A 6,813-nucleotide genomic window follows, 5' to 3' on the forward strand; every position below is an offset into this window, starting at 1 on the left:
TGTTAAGTGGGGCCATGTTTGTCTTCTTGTTGGAATTGTGGGCATATGGTATTATTGAATAGGGGTGTGTGAGGCCATGGGAATCTTACTACTTTTGCTTCTTTTTGTGCATTTAAGCCAAACTGATGGCAGAGATGAGAGATAAAGTTGGAAAGCCCTTGCTCTCTCATTGTTCTTGGAGTGTAGTGCTTTGGCTTGTGGCTTCAATTAGAATGGAAAAGATGCAGAGGGGGCACAAGAGACCAATGGATCATATCTTATGCCATAAAAATAAATAATAATTAGATAACAGTGCAGAAAGTTGGATTTCAGAGGAAGGGTCCCACTCTGAAATCACAAGGTTAAAATGATGAATGTTTTTGGGATGTAGTGTCTCACAAACCCATCATTTTACTTGCACAAAATCATATATGGTTTGTTATCATGTGTTGTGGGGTGGCTTAGATTTTGACCCAAGAGAAAAAGGTCTTGTCTTTCATGTAAAGCAACCTTGCTAGCTGTAACTTTCATGCATTCATTTGGGGAAATTATAAGTTTTTTATGCAGAGATTGACTTACCTGTATGCATACATTCCACCAAAAGTGATATGGGGTTAGTAAAAAGGAGTTTTTTTTTACTAAAACAAGATAATTTTATAAATTTATTATTAAAATAAATATTTTTTCAAAAAAATTATTAAAATTGATAAGTTATATTATCTTACAGGTATAATCAAATTTTAATTAATATTAGAGTGGTATAATTTTAGTTAAAATTTAATTATATTAAGTCATATCAACACAATTTCACTTTAAATACACTAAAATTAGTTTGACATAATTTTTTTTTATACTAAAATCATGTCAACTTTACATGATTTAATAATAATTTTTAATTTATTTTAATAATCAATCTATACAATTATCCTATTTTAATAAAAAAATCTTAAAAGGACAACAGAGAAAAAAAATAACTAAAGAATTTGAACAAGTGAAATTTACTTTTTAAAAAAAATCCCTAACTAGTGCAACTCATTTCACTATTTGTGATTTGCAAGGTTCCAATGCTTAATAAATGGGTAATGTTATATGTACTAATATTATTAATTATATACCCTAGTCTTCACTCACACTCTTTGGAAATTGATATAAAAATTCCTTAGTTCAATAACAGAGCATTTTAAATAAGATTAAGATTAGGTTCTTTCATATAGTAACAAAGGAGAGAATGTGGTACAACAAAAAAATATTATTAATTAGTTATATAGTATATTATATTCTCTTTTAGCAAGATGATTAAATTACCTTTTTATTTTTATTTTTAAAAGAACTTTACTTCTCTCTACATAGACGAAGTGAGATGTATTCTATTGTGTGATAATGTAAGCAAAGCTTTAGCCCTTTTAAGAAAATATGGGATTTTCTGATATTTTTAGTGCCAATCAGCATTAAATTTGTTATTTTATACCAATAAATTGTTGGTTTAAAAGATAGAGAACAAAAAATAACCATAGAAATAAAGACTACTAAAAGTTGCCATATTGAGGAATTCTAAACTAATTGTTTATGTGCTAAGAGTAAAAAAGAAGAAAAAAATTTTGTAAAAAATTCACTTATATATAAACTGGATTAAAATATTGAATATATTAATTTACAAATTATATTTTTCTAAACTAAATGAAATGTCGGAATGATATAATATATTTAAGAAGAAACAGGTATGCTCAATTATATATTCTCAACTTTCGTATTAATAGAAGTTAGAAGTATTTTAGCTTTTACTGATATTTTTTTTCCTTTTAATTGCGAAATGGAAATATTTCAATGTATAAAAAATATGAGGAATAAATTTTATTATAAAATTTAGTGGAAAATGTTCACCCTAATAGCTACTTTTTTTTAATCCTCTAATCGAACTGAAATTTAGAGTCCAAATTAATTTTATCAAATAGGTATGAGCATGGTTTAAATTTACAAAAGTATTTTCATGAATTTGAATACAAAATTAAATTCATGAATTGAAAATGAAATTTCATTGCTTATAAAATAAAGATACTTTTGAACCTTTTTAACTTTATTGTAAACATTCGGTAAAACAAATATTTAAATCAAACATATATATATATATATTACTAAAATTACCTCGAGAGAAGACAAAGTCAATTCTAATATATAAAACATACTATAATTTTTTTAAACTGAAACACGTGATTATTGATTTGTATAGACAGAAAACCTTAATATTGAGTTAAAAGAAAAATCATCAACAGGAATTGTACAAAAAAAAAAAAAAAAACTTGAAGAAAATAAAATTGGCGCCTATAATTAAAAATAGAATTTGGATTTGTGTTGTACATTCAAAATATATTGATTTGATATTTTAAAATATATTTAAAATATTTTTAGTATATCAAAATTAATTTATTTTGAAGACACACTAGAGGATTGCACTAATCTAGACTCAAGTAAATAGGACTAGAAAATAAAGTATAGTATACAATTTATAAATATAATATTTATTTATTTCACAATTATTCATCTACTTTAGTCATTTAAAAAATCTCTCAAAAATACAATTGTGACATCAGATGCTATTATATATATATATATATATATATATATATATTTGTATAATTAAAAATGTGATATAATTTTTCAATAAAGCATAAAACATTGTTTGTGACTAATAAATTTTAATAGATATTTGTTTAGCTCTTTTAAATAAAAATATTTTCAAATGACTATACATTCTTATTTTTATCATTCAGTTTTTTTTTTTGTTTCAAACGAATTTGTCTTGACTTTAATTTCTCAAAGAAAATTATTTTGTATTGCCGTCTTTAAATATTTTTTATTATATCAAATAGTCTCTATAATATACATATATATGTGTATATAATTAAAAATCACATATTTTTATCAAACGGTATATCAAGTCGGCATTATAATGTAAAATGACAGATAAAATACAAAATAATATGTGTTTTATTATCAAAAGACAAAACATATTAGCAGAAACCCAAACATATATTTTAGAGATAAAATAAAAATATTTAAATATTTCCAATAAAATATTAGAATTCTTGCTGTCTAGAATATTTTCCAGATTTTAAAACTGAGGAAGGACACAAATCCATTATTTTAGGTATACATGGGCTCCAAGGTTAGATTATTTTAGGAATGTATATTGTATAAAAGTCCTTATCTTTGGAGAATGACCCTTGACCCATATGAAAATAAAAAGTGTGTTAATTATCTACATGAGTTTATTATCAATACCATAAATAAATAATTCTATATATATCCTTTTAAATCATGTGAACCTATGAAATGTAGTGTGACTATAAATAACTTTCAAATGTGCAAAAATATATAATAATTGAAAATCTAAGAAATAAATAACAAGAAATAAATAAAAAGAAATTAGTAGAAATTTATTGATTGAATTGTGTACTTAAAAACAACATGTAAAAATTGGAAATTCATAATTAACTTCCTTTTGTTTTGTTGTCCTTACAACCCAATTCAACCAACAAATATCCTTCATGAATTTCCTATTAAAAACAATATTATAACTAAAACTAAAAAAAAAAATTGTGCATGAAAACACAATTTTCATATAATAAAAAATTAATACTTACCTATTTCATCGTAAATTTTATATAAAATAAAATAAAAGTTGTCACCACTTCAATAAAAAAATTATGTAAAGAAAAAATAGTGTTTCAAAATATTTTTTTTATTATCTATTTTAATAATTTCAATGTAAAAATATACAATTTTCTGAAAAACACCCAGAATGAAAGACTTAACCTTGCTATGTGAAGATATTTTTAATTAAATAATTGCATATTATTATCAATAATTTTGTGAAATGGTTTGGTTGAGGAGATATTTTATCCTCTTTGAAAAGGAAGATACTGACAAAGGAAGAAGATGATCCCTTTCTCCTAGCATATGAAAAAGTTTTGCATTGTTTTTCTTTATTTTTACCATAAATTATAATTAAATTTGGAACATTCAGGATCCATTACAATCAGATTTGAGTAAAAATGAGTAGATAACATAATTTTTAATTAACTTGCATAAACCAAATAATAACAAGAATTACAACATAAATTCATATCTGAACTATAAAACTTTATACATTATAATTAATAATACATACCCAATTTCCAAACAAATAACATTGAAGTTGTTTAAAATAGTTGATGCAATAAAATTAGAACTTTAAATTTTTTTTAAAATTAATTGATTCCGTTTGGATTCTTAGATCGATAATACGAATCTAAACCATTATTATAAATAGTTCATCATTAATAAAAAAATATTGAGAAGTAGAATAATAAAACTGAAAATTAGAGCAAAAGAGGAAAAAAAGTACTGCAAATTAATGCAGTGCATTTTTTTAATGTTTTTTATTAAAACAGTGCATTTCCCAACATAATTCCACCCCTTTACTCTCAAACATGATTTTTTTTTGCATTCTTTTTCTTTATTTTTTACAATAAAAAATAATTAAATGTGAAATTTTAAGGATCCATTCAAATTAGATTTGAGTAAAAAATTATTAAAAAAGTCAACATAATTTTTAATTAACTTACCCGAACCAAATAATAACAAGAATTACAACATAAATTCATAACTTTACTATAAAACTTAATACATTATAATTAATAATAGATGCCCAATTTCCAAATAAATAACATTGAATTTGTTTAAAATAATGCAACAAAATTAAAACTTTAAATTTAATAAATTTAATTAATTCCATTCGGATTCTTAGATCGATAATACGAGTGTAAACCATTAATATGATTAATTCATCGTAAATAAACAAAAGTTAAGAAGTAGAATAAAAATAAAACTGAAAATTATACCAAAAGAGGAAAAAAAAAGTCCCAAAAATCTATCCTGTGCAAATTTTTAAAACAAAAAACCTAAAAATAAAGGATTGAAATGTTCATAAGATATATTAAAGTTTACCTGAATAAACTTTTTGAATACTTTTTATTTGAAACCTCAATCTCAATCAAATCAAGGAAGTACCAAATAATTTAGGGAAAATATTTCTTAATTATTTGATACTTCATTGACTGAATAAGATAGATCTTCAGACAAGTTTTGAATACTTTTTATTCACTCGTGAAACCTCAATCTCAATCAAATCAAGGAAGTACCAAATAATTTAGGGAAAAGATTTCTTAATTATTTGATACTTCATTGACTGAATAAGATAGATCTTCAAACAAATTTTCAATACTTTTTACTCACTCATGAAACCTCAATCTCAATCAAATCAAGGAAGTACCAAATAATTTTAGGGGAAAAATTTCTTAATTATTTGATACTTCATTGACTGAATAAGATAGATCTCCAGACAAAAATCTAAGAAACAATAGAATTGATAAACCTAACAGACAAATCTATGAAAAAGACTACAATTTCTAACCTCACTTTGAGTGTCTTATTATGTTTTGTTAAGCTACAAACAAATATATATAGGTCGTAGGTCTAGTTAAGGTGGTGGATTGAGTTATGTGATTTTCTTAGTTTAGAAAAACAAAATAAATGTGAGTTGGACTTTTCAATCCACTGAATGTAGACCTATCCTACATAGACCTTCCTTACATAAACCTGTCTTAGATAGACCTTCTTAGATATATCTGTCTTAGATAGACCTGTATTAGATATACCTGTATTAGACAGACTTGTATTAGATAAACTTGTCTTTGATAGTTCTGTCTTTGATAGACGTGTCTTAGATAAATCTGTCTTAGATAGACCTATCTTACTTGACTTGTCTTAGATAGACCTACACTATGTAGTTTATATAATTTTTCTTTAAATCTTTATTGTTTTATATAATTATTTGTACGTTAAATATAATTGATTATTGATTTATTCGTAACTAAGTTTAATAAATAGTGTTATTAGTTATAAATTATTTATATTTATTTACACATATATTGAAAAAAAGTAGGTTTTATTTGATGTTCCTTTAATTTTTTTTCTTGCACAATATATTTTATTATTTTCTTACAATAATAAATAATAAATACTCAATCTTTTAAGTTTTTTTAACTATTTAACTTTATTTACTTAATGTACTTGTTTAGCATGAGGAATTCAAACTTTGTAATGAAAAATTTGCTATAACATTGCGAATAGAAAGTTTTTAACTTTTTTCACATATGTGTGGTTTTTATTTATCAGCTTATGTGTGGGGTTGACCTTCATTTATACAAGACAAATTAAGAAAAATGACATGTAAATCTTATCTTATCTGTGTTAAGCCTCCCCAATTTAAATTACTATCAAAATATTACAAAACTAATTTAACTAATAATTCCTCAATTTTTAAGTAATCTCATAATTATATACTATATTCAAGAAATATGCTTAAATGATATTATCTGTTATTTTATAAAACAAAACAAATTTTTTTAATGTATTTTTAAGTGAGTTACTTGTTGTATTTCTTTCAACTTTTTATTTTATTTTATATTTATATGTCTTTGAATTTTATCGTTGTCATGATAAATAATTTTTTTATTTATTAATTACATTAAGAATATAATTGAAAAATGTTATAAAATATAAAAAATACATAAAAAAAGGAACAACTTTTTGTTAAAAATTTGACATTTAAAAAAAGAGAGAGTATTATTTAATATTTAGATAAATGTTACAATAAATAAATGCATAAACTAAATACTTTTATATTAAAATTAAACTTATAATTCTTAAAAAATATTTATAATAAGAAAGTATTTAATGTGCTTATTTATGTTTTTTACAGATTAAATTTATGTATTTATTAGAATAATGTAT

Source organism: Phaseolus vulgaris, chromosome 4 (assembly GCF_051622355.1).
Source record: "Phaseolus vulgaris cultivar YP4 chromosome 4, ASM5162235v1, whole genome shotgun sequence".
NCBI classification, from domain to species: Eukaryota; Viridiplantae; Streptophyta; class Magnoliopsida; order Fabales; family Fabaceae; genus Phaseolus; species Phaseolus vulgaris.